The 16,592-nt window shown below is 53.3% G+C and overlaps 1 protein-coding gene across 6 annotated transcripts in view; it reads left to right on the top strand.

Moving 5' to 3' along the window:
* Nucleotides 1–8,759: 8,759 nt before the first annotated feature.
* Nucleotides 8,760–16,592, top strand: part of ZBED4 (zinc finger BED-type containing 4) — a 35,830-nt gene continuing 27,997 nt past the window's right edge. For 3 of the 6 annotated variants that reach the window (XM_045872320.3, XM_064590456.1, XM_064590457.1), the window contains exon 1: nt 8,760–8,920. The gene's annotated coding sequence lies outside the window, so the exon portion shown is untranslated. Of the gene's footprint in view, nt 8,921–9,610; nt 9,809–10,942; nt 11,019–16,592 lie in introns of all 6 variants that reach the window. The other 3 variants (XM_054506696.2, XM_064590454.1, XM_064590460.1) reach the window with 3 other exon arrangements.

Raw genomic sequence — 16,592 nt, 5'->3', positions numbered from 1 at the left:
AGAGGAAAATTATCAAATCAATAATCTAAGCTCCCACTTTAAGTACTTACAGAAAGGAGAGTAAAATAAGCCCAAAGCAAGAAGAAGAAAGAAAATAATATAAGTAAGAGTAGAAATCAATGAAATTGTCCCTCCCCCCTGCTCATGTGCCCTCTCTCTCTCTCTCAAGTAGATAAATAAAATCTTAAAAAAAAAAAAAATGTGCCTGGGTAGCTCAGTCTGAGTATCTGCCTTCAGCTCAGGTTGTGGTCCTGGGGTCCTGGGATCAAGCCCCACATCAGGCTCCCTGCTCAGCGGAGAGTCTGCTTCTCCCTCTTCCTCTGCCCCTCCCCCCTGCTTGTGCTCTCTCTTTCTCTCTCTTTCTCTGCCAAATAAATAAAATATTTAAAAAAAGGAAATCAATGAAATTGGAAGTAGACAATCAAGGAAAGAAAAAGCTAGTTCTTTGAAAAGGTCAATAAAGTTGGCAAACCTCAGACAAGACTGACAAAGAAGGAAGAGAGAGAAGACAATCACTAACGTCAAGAATGAAGCAGGAGGCATCACTCCAGACCTACAGACATCAAAAGTGTATTAAGAGGACTGTGATGGTTAATTTTATGCGTCAACTTGACTGGGCCACGGTGCCCAGATATTTAGTCAAACATTATTCTGGTTGTTTCTGTGAGAGTGTTTTTGGATGAGAGTCACATTTAAGTCAGTGGACTTTGGGTAAAACAGATTGTCCACTATAATGTAGGTGGGCCTCATCCAATCAGCTGAAGGCCTGAATAGCACCAAAGGCAGACCTCCCCCAAGTGAGAGGGATTTCTCCAGCAGACTGCCTCTGACTTCATCTGCAACATCAGCTCTTCTTGCTTCTACCACAACTATTAGCAATCAACACAAGGACACTGAAATTAAAAACACAACCATTTACAATGGTTCAAGGGCCAATGAAATACTAAGAGTAATCTAAAAAACAGGTATAGAACTTGTATAATGAAAATGATAAAATGCTGATGAAAGAAGTCAAAGATCTAAATGAATGTAGAGATATACCATTTTCATGGTTAGAAAACTCAAAATAGTAAAAATGCCAGTTCTCTCCAAATTGATATACAAGTTTACACAATTCCTATCAAAATTCCAGCAAGATTTTTCTTAGATACAGACAAGATTATCCTAAACTGTATATGGGATGGCAAAGGAACAATTTTGAAAAGAAGAAGAAAGTGGTAGGAACTGGTCTACCCGATTTCAAGATGTTATAGCTATGGTAATCAAGTCTGTATGGTATTGGCAGAGGGAGAGAAGAACAGATCAATGGAAAAAATAGAGACCTTGGAAATAGACCCACACAAACATGTCCAACTGATTTTTGACAAACGCAGACGCATTTCAATGGAGGAAGGATAGATTTTTCAACAAATTTTACTGGAGCTATTAGACACCTGGAGGAAAGAAAGATGGGAAGTGGGAGGAGGAGATGGGGGGAGGGGGAGTTGACAGGGGGAGGGGAAGGAGGAGGATGGGGAGAAGAACTTCAACCTAAGGGTTTCACACTTTATACAAAACTTAACTTGAAATGGATCATGGACTTAAAAATATAATGCTTTTAGAGAAAAATAGGAGAAAATCTTTGGGATCTAGGGCTAGGCAAAAAGTTCTTGACATAAAGACACAATCATAAAAGAAAATATTGCTAAACTAGACCTCATGAACATCAGAAACCTCTGCTGGGAATGAGCCTGTGGAGAGGTTGGAGAGACAAGCCACAGACTGGGAGAAAGGGTTTGCAAACCACCCATCTGATGAAGGACTGAGAGATAGAATATATAGACTGTCAAAACACAAGAGTCAAAAAATAAGTCATCCACATAACATCTCGCCAACAGATGGGAAGAGATAGCCCAAGCAAGAGCATATGCAATGATGTTCAGGGTCGTTGGGCAGTAGGGAGATGCAAACTAAGCGACAAAGACGAAAGGTGGTGAGCACAGCGAATGCTGGTGAGGATGTGGAGAAACTGGACCTCTCTCACACCATCAGGGGGTATGCAAAATGGTGCGGCCGCTCTGGAAAACGGCTTGGCGGTTGCTCTGAAAATGAAACATGCAGCCAGCACATGACCTAATTGTGCTCCTGGGCAATTGTCCCAGAGAAATGAGGACTTCTGTTCACACCAAAAGCTGCACACAAATATTCAGAGCATCTCTCCTAGTAATGGACCAAATCCAGAATCAACCCAGATGTCCTCCAGCAGGTGAGAAGGGAAACATGGTGTGCCCCCCACAATGGAGCACCACTCAGCAGTGCAGAGGAACAAACTATTGACACCCAACAACTTGGGTGGATCTCCATCGAGTTACGCTAAGCAAAATAGCTAATCCCAGCAGGTTACTCACTACGTGACTCCCTTTGTGCAAGACTAAGATGACACAATTTTAGGAATAGAGGGCAGATGAGTGGTTGCCAGGAACACAGGACAGGGCAGGGGCAGGAGAGAGGTGGGCGTGGTTCTAAAAGGGGAACAGGAACAATCCTTGGTGGAACTCTTCAGCATCTTGACTATGGATCCATGAACCAGCTTGGGTGTTAAGAATGTACAGGAGGAGGGGCGCCTGGGTGGTTCAGTTGGTCAAGCGTCCAACTCTTGATCTCAGCTCAGGTCTTAATCTCACCATCTGAGTTCAAGCCCAACGGCTCTATGCTGGTCATGGAGCCTACTTAAAAAACAAAAATTTATTTATGTTTTTATTTTTTTTTAAGATTTTATTTATTTGACAGAGAGAGACACAGTGAGAGAGGGAACACAAGCAGGGGGTGTGGGAGAGGGAGAAGCAGACTTCCCACTGAGCAGGGAGCCCAATGTGGGCTCGATCCCAGGAGGCCGGGATCATGACCTGAGCCAAAGGCAGACGCTTAACTACTGAGCCACCCAGGCGCCCCCCCAACATTTTCTTTAATGTACAGAATTTATTTATTTATTTAAGATTTTTCTTTTTAATTTATTTATTTGACAAAGAGAGACACAGCAAAAGAGGGAACACAAGCAGGGGAAGCGGGAGAGGGAGAAGCAGGCTTCCCACGGAGCAAGGAGCCCGATATGGGACTCGATCCCAGGACCCTAGGATCATGACCTGAGCCGAAGGCAGACGCTTAACGACTGAGCCACCCAGGCGCCCCTAATGTACAGAATTTAATACACACGCTAGTACAAGTAAAACTGGGGAAATTGGAACAAAATCAGTGAACTGTACCAGCGTCAATACCCTGGCTGTGATTCTCCTACTATCATATTATTTAGTTATTTTTAAAGATTTTATTTATTTATTTGAGAGCGGGGGAAGGGAGAGGGAAAGAATCTCAAGCAGACTCCATGCAGAGCCTGATGCGAGGCTCGATCCCACACACGACCCTGACATCATGACCTGAGCCAAAAACCTAGAGTGGGATGCTCAACCAACTGAGCCACCCAGGCGCCCCTCCTACTATCATTTTAAAAAAGGTTAGTTACCTTTGGGTAAAACTAACATGTACAAGGGAGCCTTCTGCATTATTTCTTGGAATCACATATGAGTCTATAATTACCTCCATAAAATTTTCAGTTGAAAAAACGGCACTGCAGAGAATGTTTTCTGAAGAAACTGAGGGACTGGCCAGGGCATCAGAGCAGGTGGACTTCTCTGAGAATGGCTCCCTGCGGGGAGCTGTACACAGCTGGGACCCTCCGCTGGGTTGTGCGCTCGCCCACACTGTGCGGCATCGAGCAGCTGTCAGAAATGAACCTGTGCAGCCATAATCAGTGGTATGGATACAGGTAAGTGGGTACTTTGTCAAGTGAAAACAGTAGGTTAGAAAAGAGTACACACAGTAAAGTCTTTTCTGTTTTTTAATCTGCAAGCTTGTATATAAAACCAGGTAAGATACATGTCTAATTTGTTTTCCAAGTTATCCTTTTGGGGTGGGATTGTAGGTAGTTCTCACCTTTTCTTTATTTTGGTGTTGGCTGGATTGTTTATGGAGAATAGCATCTCTGTTATGATTACGGTTGCTAGAAAAACTACAGTATACCCAGTTAAATTTTAAACTCAGATAAATAATTTTTTAGTATGAAGATGTCCCGTGCAATATTTGTACTTTTACTTGCTAAATCTGGCGGTCCTAGTTATGACCATAAACCCCAAAGCCATTTCCACCTTGGAAAATAAAATAGAACCCGCGGCCGCAGGCTGGCATCCTCTGTGTGGGAAGGCCAGGGCCAGCATGTTCATCCACCTGAACCCTCTGCACCATTTGGGGCCTGCTCTCACCTGGGCATCCCACCCCCATTCTCACCAACGGCGCTTCCCAGGTTTCATCAGCTCCATCCAGCAGCAGACACAGCCGCTCCCCCCCGCCCGGATCATTCAGTCACCAGCCCACTCCAACCCTAGCAGACCCTCAAGCCCCTTCCTGGTCTGGCCCTCCCTGCTCGGCTTACCATGCACACAGTCGCGGGTGCCTGCCCCAGGGCCTTGGTGTCTGATGGTTTCCGTGTGCTCCCTCCCAAGGACCCCATCCCAGCCACAAGCCCCTCGTCCCGGATGTGCTGAGGCTCCTCCTGGCAGCCACTGCTGGCAGGGTTCCCCAAAGCCGGTCCATCTCTGCTGCGGTCATCGCTGCTTGCTGGTGCCCCATCTGTAGCTCCTGTCCCCTCTGTCCCTCACCGGTTTGTGTATTTCCCTCCTCAGGCCCCTGTGGTGCCTGCCGGAGATGCCGTGGTCCTCCGCATGGACTATCACCTCAGTGCCACCCACACCGAGTGCTCTTGACACAGTCATTCCCAGCTCTCCTTCAGTCCCCTCTTCTCCACCCAGGAAGGGCCAAACCCCAACGAAGCACCCGGGGGCTGTTCCCAGCTGCTTCCTTGTCCTCACTTTCTTGCCAGCTGGGTGTCTGCGCCCTCGGGGCCTCCACCTGGACAGGCTCTGTCCACTCTGGAGCAGAGGAGCAGGCCTGGAGGTGTGGCGGCTCTGGTGGATGCTTCACACCATCCTCATGCTCCCTCACTACCGTCTTCCCACTTCTCAGGTGCGGAAAGGGAAGCCCCGAGATCTCAGCGGCAGGGCTGGGACTGGGGGCTGGCCGGTGGCCCTGGGCAAGCCGGGTCACCTGCCCTGACATCAGCTATGGGCAGCAGGTGCCAGCGTTCCTGGTCTGCGCCAGGGACCCCCACACCTGTTTCTGGCCGGCTCACTCCACAGGCTGGCTGGCCTCATCCTGACGCCAACATCCTTTCCGGCACCAAGACAATGACCATCTGGCACAGCTCTGAGGTTCCAGGGCTGCGTGGCGGGCTTTCCTGAAGCAGTGAAGTGCAGGCCCTTATAGCTCATCTAGAGCAGAAAAGGGAGGTCACTCCAGGCCATGAGTGCCCCAGAGAAAAACTGTGGGGGTACCTCCACGTGTCTACATCAGGGGCCTGGAGTTCTCTGGCCTCTAACAGCACAAACTGACAATGCAAACGCTGCAAAAATGGCACGCCGCAAAAAATGGCACGCCGCAAGGCACTTCCTCCTGCAGGTCCTGGGGGCTGGAGCCTCCATTCTGGGCTGCACCCACCCCAAGGAGGCTTGAGGTCCTGGGAGAGCAGTGATGGGGATACCTGGATGGGGGATACCCAGGTGGGGGGATCACAGTGCGGGGCAGGGGGAGTGCCTGGGAGGGTAGGGATACTGGATACCCAGGTGGGGGGATCACAGTGCAGGGGGGTGCACGGGAGGGTGGGGATTCTGGATACCCAGGTGGGGGGATCACAGTGCAGGGGGGTGCCCGGGAGGGTGGGGATTCTGGATACCCAGGTGGGGGGATCACAGTGCGGGGCGGGGGAGTGCCTGGGAGGGTGGGGATACTGGATACCCAGGTGGGGGGATCACAGTGCAGGGGGGTGCCCGGGAGGGTGGGGATTCTGGATACCCAGGTGGGGGGATCACAGTGCGGGGTGGGGTGGGTGCCCGGGAGGGTGGGGATTCTGGAGACTTTGGATTCACCTGGTGTCAGTGCCCAACTGTACCCTGGCAGCTGCAGCCTCCTGCCAGGCTTGGCGTCCGCCTGCCACCACCCTGTCACCTTGTGATCCCTCCACAGTCTCACAGGAGGGTGGAAAGTGCTCGTCAAAGATTTGTCAAATGAATGGACACAGCTCTTAAATAGGGCCACCATGCATCGTGACTCGCTGAGATAGTCCCAGTTTATGCCAGTCTGGTTTCATGATTAGTAGCTCCATGTGTTCCTTTCAGGCATTAGGTTGTATGGCCACCCTATGTACACAACAAAATCCTTCCTGGGAGGGGTCAGAGCAGGCCACACCTGGCCAACCTGCAGGACGTGGAAGGTGCAGGAGGGAGGGTGCACCTGGGAAGGGTTGCTACCATTCTGCTAGGGGAACCTTTCATGCCCACACCTAGCCCAGTGCCCGGCAGTTGTGGGGACTCAATCAACCTATTCTGCCAAGACTTAGGGTGTGCTTGCTCTTCTCATGCTGGCTACAATACATCGATACACACACCAGAGAAGGCCCCGCTCTCCCCGAGTGTTTATTGTAGTTAGCGAGGCTGGCCCCATAATCGTCAGAGAACAATGAAGCTGGGAGACAGGGGTGAGGGGAGGGGCGCTACCTTATAGAGAATGGTCAGTATCGTGACATTTGGGCCAAGATCCGCACCGGTGAGGGGTGAGGCAGGCAGACAATTGAGGAAGAGCATTCCAGGTGGAGGGGACAGCCAGGGCCAAGGCCCTGAGGTGGGGCACGGAGGACAGGATAGCTGGAGCCAAGTCAGGGAGGGAGGGCGGTGTGGGCCCGCTCACCACGGCTGCGGGGACTCTGGCTTTGAGTGACACAGGGAGCCCCCCGAAGGTATCAGTGGACAGGTGACCACAGCAGGGACCAGGTAGGAGGCTGTTCATTCATCTAGAGCGGGAGTCCACACCTTTTTCTGCAAAGGGTTAGGTAGCAAATATTCCTCGTTGTCAGAGTCACGTGTCTGCTGCAAGGCCTCCTCCACTCGGCCCGTCTGCTGGGAAAGCCGCGGTGGGCAGTGCGCAAGTGAGCGGGCGGGCTGTGTTCCAGTCAACTCCACGAGGACACTGACATTCCAATTTCATACAATTTTCACGCATCATGAAATATTACTATTTCGATTTTTTCCCAGCCATCAAAAAGTGAGAAAATATTCTTAGCTCAGGGCAATTAAAAACAACAAACCAATAACCACAAACAGGTGGCGGGTTGGATTTGGACGGTGGCCATAGTACCATGCTGCCCCCCCCCAGCTATATGCCAGCATCCACCATTACTCTGTGCCAGGCAGAACTCTAGGAGGTGGGATCCATCAGTGAGGACAACAACAAAACCAGTCCGCTGCCACTGAGATTTGGTAACAAGCAAGCACATTATAGGGGTTTGTGAAGGCCCGAAGTCCCGTCCGCCTGGCTCAGTCACAGAAGTCACCCCCTGAGGCTGGAGCGGAGTGAGCGGGCCACGACGGTGCATTCCGGGAGGAGAGGGTCACGGACCCGTGGGGGGGTGGGGGGGGGAGGGAGCCATGGCGGGCGCCGGGCGGGAGGGGGCACAGCCTGACTCAGCGCCCCAGGCCAGTCACTGAGTGAACGGCTACTTACCTAAGCATGAAGACGTGTAAAGTGAACACCTGTCTCACTGTCATACAAGATCAGCTGCAGTCTAACACAGGGTGACAAGGAGGGGTCTCTGGGCCAGATTAGTTTGCAGTTTGGTCGGTCGACACACAAGTTGGTGTCAGGAAACTGTACACTAAACGTCCAGATTTCTGCGTACACTTTAGAGGGCCCGAGTTCCGCGCGTTCAGCCCCTGCGGCCGCTGGGCAACCCCCCCCCCCGCCGAACGGCGGCCGAGAAGCCCCAGCCCACCACCCCGAGGCCTCCGGGTGCGGTCACCGCACTGAGGGGCTTCTTCCCGGGCCCCCGCAGGGCTTAAGTTTTAATCCCTGTGGTGCAGCGAACGAGGCCGCGCATGGAAGCACCTTATCTTCTTAGACTTAAGGGCTTAAATGCACCCAGCACGAAGCTGCAGCAGCCCTCGGAGCCCCGGTGCGCGAAGCAAGACCCTCGCGCTGCTTCTGGGTAAGCCGGGCTCCGGGTGCTGCGCGTCCCGCGGCCGTGGGCGCCGCGGGCACTCCGGCCCCACGCCCGCAGCAGGTGGGCTCCCGCCGCGTGGCCCTGGGGACCCGCGGCCGGGCGGGCTGGGCACCGGGCGAGCGCGAGCGGGACGCCGCCAACGGCCGGGCCGGGGACGCCGCAGCTACCGCGCGCGCAACCACCGCCCGCAGCCCCTCCGGCTGCCCAGCCGGCAGCCGACCCGGGCTTTGGGGAGGGGGGGCGGGGCCGGCGCGCCTGCACTGCGCCTGCGCGGTCGGCCCAGCCGGGCCCGGAACCAGGCCGGCCCGCGGAGATTGCGCCTGCGCGGCCGGCCTGGCCGGGCCCGGGGAAAAGGCCGGCGTGCGGGATCTGCGCCTCAAAGGCTGCTCCGCACCAGCCCGGGGGCGGGGCCCACGCGCGGGGACTGCGCCTGCGCGGTCGGGCCGGCCCGGGCGCGCGGCCGCGCCTGCGTAGCCGGCCCGACCCAGCCCAGGGACGGAGGCCGCGCCTGCGCGTTCGGCCCGGGCTCGCCCCGTCTGCGGCGCCTGGGTCCCTGGTGCCGCCCGCCCGGCCGACCCCGCCCCCGGCCCCGCCCCGCGCCGCGCGGGGCCCTGGGAGGGGCGCAGCGTCCGGCGGCGTCGCGGGCGGCGGGCGGCGGCGGCGGCGGGAGGGGCCGGCGGGGGCAGACAAAGCCGCGGCTAATGAATGGGAGCGCCCGCCCGCGCCGGCCGTCGTCCGCAGGCGGGCGGGAGCCGCGCCGCCCCGAGCCCCGCGCCCGCGGTGAGTGCTCGGCGGGCGGCCGGGGCGGGCTTTGCCTCGGCCGCGGGCTCGCGCCCCGGGCCCGGCAGTCCTGGCGCGCCGTCGGGGGTCGGGGCCGGGGCCGGGGGGCCGGGGGGCCGGGGGGCGGGGCGAGGCGGGGTCGGGCCGCGGGGCCGGGGGGTGGGGTGCGGCGGCCGGGGTCGCCGCGACGTCGTGCGCGCCGGGCCGGGGGCGGCTTCGGGGGCGCGGGCGCGGCCTCCCGTGGCCCGGACCCCGCCCCGGCCGCCCGCCTCGGCCCGCCTCGGCCGCGGGGCCCGAAGCGCCTGGGCCGGCCCGGACCCCAGGACCCCAGGACCCCAGGACCCCCGGGCCGCGCCCCCGCCCCCGGGCCCCCCGGCTGACAGCTGGCGCGCGGCGGGGCCGGGCAGGTCGCGCCCAAGGAGCGTTTTCCGGACGGCAGCGTTCTGTTGACAAAACACCTCAAGTGGTGGAAAGTTGGTGCGGCCCGCCGCCCCTCGCCGCCGCGGGCCGGGGGCCGGGCCGGGGGGGGGGGTCGGCTGCTGGGGGGCCGGGCCGGGGGTCAGGTGCCGGGGGCCCGGCCGGGCTGCTGGGGCTCCTCGAGCCTCCTCCAGGCACTTTGTCCGCCGCCGCTACTGCGAGGTGCTTAGAAATTGCTCTGGGGGCAGTTTCCTAGATGTATTTCGTCCTCAGGGGTATTTCCAGGAAGAGACCGCCAACGGCGTCAGTTAAATGCCTCAGGAAGCACATGCTTGTGAGCTCGTTAGTTGTCGTCTCCGTGTCGCGGTGCCGCCGCTCAGATTCCACGGATAGACGGGAACCAAGTTGCAAAGTGTAATTGCACATGCTCTTCAACCGCAGTCGGGTTCCTAGACCCAAACTCGGTCCTCGGTGCGTCTTCCTTCGCCCTTTTTCTGTGAGCCGCATCCCCCCGCCCCCTTGCCGGAGGGCGCCCTGGGCCCGCCGCGGCCCCTGTGCTTGCTCGGGTGTGGGGGTGACCCTCCGTGCACACGTGCACCGCTCTGGAAGCAAGTTACTGCCGGGCTGGGCCATCGGGAGCAGCGTCTGCTGGCTTTCCCTTTGTAAAAGAAAAAGGGAAGTTGTTTGTTTTGAAGTTAACGCTGACTAGATCAAGTGCATAGTTTTTACAAAACCCACTTCAGCGACGCCTGGGTGGCTCAGATGGTTGAGCCTCTGCCTTCAGCTCAGGTCATGGTCTCGGGGTCCTGGGATCGGGCTCCCTGCTCCTCGCTCTGCCTCTGCCTCCCCCCTGCTTGTGCTCACACTTTCACTCTCAAATAAATAAATAAAATCTTCTAAAAAAACTCACTTCAGACTTTAATGAGGCAGGTTTGTTGGCAAGGGCATCCTTTGTGACTTTTTATATAGAAATATTAATATTTGTTTTGTCTATATCATGGTGATAAAATTAGGAGACTTGAAAGGATTTAGTTGGAGTCTTTAAAAAAGTACTATGAATAAGCCAAATTTCAGCTGGTCACTAAACAAAGCTACCTTTTGAGATGAAAGCTCTCACGGGAGTTGGACTCCACTCTGAGAGCTTCCAGTGGGACGTTGGTGCAGGGACACACACCTCCCCAAACCCTTACGCAGGTCATCTCCCTGTCATGCTTTTACGTTTTCTCAGTACAAGATCTAGCACAAGGTAAGACATGTTCTGTGAATCCAGAACGTCTCAAAGGACAGAGTTAATCCCCTGTGTTGGAAAAAAGCTGGGACTCTTAGTCTACCTGACAGGTGATTATCTGACAGCCGTCCCCTCCCGCACACACTGTTTGCTCTGGTTCTTTCTGATATTTTGGACTTGAGGACTCTGCTCTCTTCTTTAATGTCACTACGTGCAAACAAGGAGGCTTGTAAGTCACACTGTGGAAAGAATGTTCTAGCACCCTGGAGAAAGATTTAAAATACATTATGAGGGCAATTGCTTGAATTCTGTGTCTGTGCCGTGAAGCTGCTGTGCGGTATCACTGAGTGGACGGAATGTGTGCATCTGCATTTCAGGCCCTGTCCAGCACAGACTTTGGAGAGTGAGCGCGCTGGGAGGTGGAGCTCTTGCAGCAGGCGGACAGTGGTCATGGTCAGTGCACGCCTTGGCTTCCCTCTGCGTTTTCAGCTTTTCTTTGCCTGGCCTCAGCTCCTTCGGTTTGTGAATTCTGGTCTGATTTCCTTCTTCCGTGGGAGGATTGCCTTGCGAGGGGAGGGAAGCAGGTGAATGATGGCGGACATGGTGCTGACATGGCGCCAGAGCCTCAGATGGCTCTCCCTTACCAGCATTCTGTTTCCTTCTGAGCTTCTCTGCACAAAACACAGAGTTTCGAGTCTGCGACTGTCGTTCTTCTAATTACTATTTGGTTTTTAAGGCACTATTTAAATCTCAGGGCTCGAGCACATAAGCTGTGGGAATCCGTTTTCTTATTTACATTCTGTGTTTTAGTGAGTTTAGCTACATAAAGAGTCACAGTGTGCCTCTGGCCCTGGCCGGCCCGTAGCCTCTGCAGTGTCGGGACTCCACAGATCTCCAGTCCACGCCCCTCCCAGGGGCTCACCCTCCTTATACCCCTGTCTTTCCTGCCCTTCTCCCTCACCCCACTTCCCAGCACCCAGATGTTTCTTCACTCTGAAATGGCTCAGATCACTTCCTTGTTAATTATTTGATAATGTGCTTTTGGTGGCTCAAATTCCGGAAGGCACTGCTAGGAGAAAAACAAAGCCTTTCCTTCTCGTGCTCCCTATTTCTGAGGCAGAGGGTCCTGGGAGACACAGAGGTGCTTGACTCTGTGAGGATTCTGGCCTCTTGCTCTCTACCTACCATGGTTCTGTCTGCAGCGGGCAGCGGTGGTTTTGGAAAAGAAGGCCTTGCCCTCAGGGAACCTGAGCAGTGATCCTGGGAATAGACTTAAACCAAAGAAAAAGGCCCAGCGAGTGCTTCCAGGAAAAGTACAGGCAGGCGTAGACAGAGGTGATGGGCAGTTTCTGCTTGAGAAGTATGTTCCAAGAAGACCTCTTTTTAGAGGGAGTCCGACCCTGAGGGGTCTGGGGCCACGGATGGAGGCCCCAAGGAAGAAGCATCAGTGCGGTGGAGAGGCTGACCCCTCTGCTTGAGCTCGAATCCCATGGGTACCTCTGGGTCTGCAGCAGCCTGTGCTCCTGATGGAGCTTCAGAAAAGAAACTTCACAGAGCCTCTCACCGCTGATGGCAGCCTGGGGCTGGGGTGGGGCGGGCTGTCCCCTGTTGGCCCACCGCGGCGCTCACTAGGCAATGGCTGCTTGATCTGGACGGGGAGGACCTGGCCCCTTGGCTGTGTGGCCCTGCACCTGCTCTGTCCTGCTTCACCGCCCCCACAGATGTAAACCACGAGGGACTGAGTTTTCATCCAAGGCCACTGTTAACTGATCCTCACCTTACAGTCTGCTCACTTGATTGCCTCGCGAGGGAGCAGCGTCGGAAACAGTGAGCTCTTCCGGGAGAGCTCCAGTTACTCTCTCGCAGAGGCCATATTCCACATCCTGTAAGTAAAAGGACGCTTTAAAAACTCTTGGTAGCTTCCAGCCACAGCAGCAGTTTCACACCTATCCCTCATGGGACTGCCCTTGTCCCTGTGGGAAGAGGTAAGCAGCAAGGGTGCTGGTGTTGGGTAAAGGGGACCCACAAAACGAGTGAGCAGAACCACCCAAATAGCCCTGGTCTGTGACCCAGAACATTTCAGGGACAGAACAGGGACCGGCTGACCTTAGCATGGTCTGTTTGCTTGCTTTGGAATGTGCTTTGTTTCCAAGGTAGCCTTATCACGATTTCTGACTACATCTTATGGAAAGGGCTCTGGTTCTGGGTTTCTGGAGTTTAACCCTTAGCAGCTATCCCTGGCTCTCGGTTCTGTCCCCCATCTCTGCGCAACTGGGGCTGGATTACAGTTTCTCGTTGTGTGAGCACAGTGGCTGAGGCACTTGATGCTCTAGCCACCCCAGGACGTGTTCGTCATGGTGACACGTGCTCAGAATATGCAAAAGGTACTCTCAGACCTAGGCCAGGTCTGAATTTATGACCTTGGTGGGAAGACTGTTGTCTCCCAGTGTGAACTAGGCAGGAGTGTCGCTGTGGCTCGATTCGTTGAGAGCGTGTGAACCCTGAGCTGGACACAACTGTGCTTCAGTGTTTGGAAGATTCTATTATGACGTTTCCGACTTACAGAGAGCACTTGTGAGAATGTTGCTGTGACTGCTACCTTCTGCCCATCTGGTGCTTGCCAAACTTTTCCGAAGGAAATTGCAGATATCCCAGCATGTCACCCCTAAATGTCCTTTTCTCCAAAGAAGAGGCAGAAAGGGACTCTTCTGTAGGACCTACACACCATCACTGACCACGTCTAGGACAGGGCCCAGGCCAGTCCCTGCCTCCATCCCCCCACTTGCCCCCAGTGGTCTTTGGGAGCTGATGTCTCCAAACCAGAATTGAGTCTAGGTCATTATTGGCTGTTACATCTCTTTAGTTTCTTTTCTTTGCAGAAAAATGCCTCCATGACATTGACTTTTTGAAGAGACTAGGCCAGGGGCACCTGGGTGGCTCAGTCGTTAAGCGTCTGCCTTCGGCTCAGGTCACGAGCCCGGGGTCCTGGGATCGAGCCCCACATCGGGCTCCCTGCTCCGCGGGAAGCCTGCTTCTCCCTCTCCCACTCCTCCTGCTTGTGTTCCCTCTCTCGCTGTCTCTCTCTGTCGAATAAATCAATAAAATCTTTAAAAAAAAAAAGAAGAGACTAGGCCAGTTGTCTTGTGAGTGCCCCGTGTTCTGGATCTGTTTTGCACTGTGCCGTTTATCTTGTTCCTCTGCTCCCCGTGCTCCCCGTGTGCTGTGGTCTGGTGGTAAGAGGCTCACTTGGAGGCAGGCGGCACATTTTCACCAAGGCGATGCTCTGTGCTTCCTGCCGCACCATTCTGGGGGGCTGTCCTGCTGGTACTGACACCAGCTTCCCTTGTTCTTTATCTGTGTTCCCTCATCTGGGCGTCCTGAGACGAGAGGGAAAATGCTGGACCCTCCCTCTTTGTCACTACTCATCGGGGGAGCAGTGCTCCTGACATTTAGCTTCACTGTGGTAAATGCTGCCGTTCTTCCTTTTTCTTTCTTGAATATCAGTGCAGAGTAATGGGTTTTTATTTATTCATTGTACTGGGGCCTATTAAAGGCTTGTGTTTGTGTTTGGATGTTCACACGGTTGTAGCTGAGCAGCTGGGTGCCCCGCTGCGCAGGCTCCTGGTCCTCCCGCGGCATCAGCATCGTTCTGAGAGCACTGCTCTGGCCCCTTGCCCTCCCTTCCCGACCTGCAGGCCCTGACCTGCCGGCCGAGGTTGCTCCCAAGTGCTGCGGTCCCTTTCCACGCAGAAAAGTGTTGGTGTGTGCACTGTGTTTGCCTATTATTGTGGCTGTAAGCACCTATCTCATGGACAGAACTAGGAAACGCTTGTTTAAAACATGGTAAGTTCCAATGATATTTTCAATACAAGTTTGAAATTATATGGTTTTACTTAATTTCTTTGATTTTTAAAATTTATCCTTTTCTTATCCTGAAAATCTTGATTCTTAATGTCGTTGGCATAGTTATTTTATGCTCAAGTATACATAAAATAGGGTGTAAAATTACTGTATTGTGTTGCCACTACTAATGGAACTCCTTAGCAGAGTTTAAGGTGTTTTGGTGTTTGTCTGTTTTTAAGATTTTATTTTTAAGTAATCTCCACACACACCCACCGTAGGCCTCGAACTCAAGACCCTAAAATCAGGAGTTGACCCTCCACGGACTGAGCCAGCCAGGCACCCCTACAGTGCTTTTGTTTTTAAGTTCCTTTGGTTCTTAGTACATATTATGTTGAGGATTAAGTGCTGTGTTTGGAAACAAGCCTCTTGATGAATATTCTTTTGTCTGTGGTTGTGTTCCCCATTTGATATACAGTTAGGTTTTTTTGTTTCAGATTTGGAATTTTTAAATTTTATCTTTATGTTCAAAATCGTTACATGGCTCAAAAGTCAAAATCATATGAAAGATATGATCAGAGATTTCACATCTCCACTCTTTATAGGCAGGCAGCCGTTTTTATTTCTGTTTTTCCTGCAAAAATCTTGGTTTCCTCTCTCGTCTGTCATAAAAGGTAGTAGCACGAACTGTTTACACTGTGTGTGTCCCGCTTCTTTATTCACCACGTCTGTGACTGTAGCAGCCCTTCCTGATGGGTGTGGAGTGGTTTTCCAGCGCCGACTGGGGCGTGCTGTGGTGACAACTGGGGCCCGTGTTGTTTTCTGCTTGAGGCGTGCTGTCCTGGGGCTCTGGTCGTAGCGGTGGGATTGCTGGGTCCAGGGATGTGATTGTAGGAGGTGTTTCCATGTGCCTCGCGTGCCCCGCCACGCGTGTGGTCCCGTGAGTGCTTTCCACAGCCTCGCGGACAGGGAGTTTCCCAGCTCTGGGTCTTTGCCAGTCTGACCCAGTGAGATCTAGTTCTTGGAGTAGTGTTCCTTTAATATGCTTCAGTTCGGATGTGAAAAGTGGAAAAATACACTTTACTAAATCGGATATGGTTGGTAGCCAAAGTGTTTGAGATCATGAAATAGACGACTGTGTTAGTAAGTCACCGAGTGTGAGTAGCTGCCGGGCGGGAGCCGGGCCGCTCTGCCCCTGCCTTCCACATCCGAGTAGTTGGAAGGTGGTTTCTTTCACTCTTTCAATAAAAAATAACAGTAGATTCTCCAAGTCAGAACATTTCCATGCATTTTACTTTTTCTAGCCTACGGAAAGGAACCTCTGATTAGCTGTCTTTTACTTTTTGGTATTTTTGTGTTTGAAATGAAAAGTAAAATAAGTTCAGGAGACTTTGGTTTTGGGTGTCTCTCCTCTCCCGTCTCTTGGCTCTCGTCATAATTTGGGATTGCTGTGCTTACTGTCAGAGTATGACGTTATTGCCTTCACCGCGGGAGTGCCCAGCATCTGGGTAGCCCTCGGGCTGTAGAGAGCTGGGGCTGCCTCCTGTCTTGGGGGACCCAGGCTGCAAATTGTTAACGGAAGGATTCTGTGTTAACGCGTTGTCGTTGATTACCCTACTTCTGTTTGCTGGAGAATAGAGTCAGAATCATGGTGTTGGTTCCAGATGCCATCCACATAAATCCCCTCCTGAGTTTTGGGGCAGGTGGCAAAAACCAAATTATTCTTTACACATATGTAAAATTATCAAAACTGCCACAGTAACATAATCCTTTTGTGGTTTGAAAACCAAAGATAACATGCTTCTTTTTTTCCTTTAATTTGTGCTGAAATAGTAGAAAAACATTATTTTCTTCAATAGTAAACTGCTGGATCAAATGACAGTATTTTTCCGAAATTAGCAACATAGTTGCTATTTATGATTATGAAATAATATGAGCAAATTAGTCAAGAAGTAAAGAAATACATAGAATAGAAAGTGAAAGTCTTTCATGATTATTGCAGTGAAGTTTTATATACCCTTCCAGACATGTACGTGTGTGGGTGCCCTTACATCCAGGGCAGTCCGGGCCGACCTCTCACCTGCCGTGAGGGCCGCCGCGGGGGGCATTCCCTCCTGCTCAGGTGGGACAGATGCATCGTGGGGGCACTCACATGGCAGCTGCTGAGGGATGTGTAGATGATTCCCA

The sequence above is a fragment of the Mirounga angustirostris genome, unplaced genomic scaffold, assembly GCF_029215605.1.
Source record: "Mirounga angustirostris isolate CCGP_5_RB_7025 unplaced genomic scaffold, mMirAng1.0.hap1 SCAF_5, whole genome shotgun sequence".
Classification (NCBI taxonomy): domain Eukaryota; kingdom Metazoa; phylum Chordata; class Mammalia; order Carnivora; family Phocidae; genus Mirounga; species Mirounga angustirostris.
Note: the sequence above shows the minus strand (reverse complement) of the source record. Positions and strands in the feature narration are given on the sequence as shown.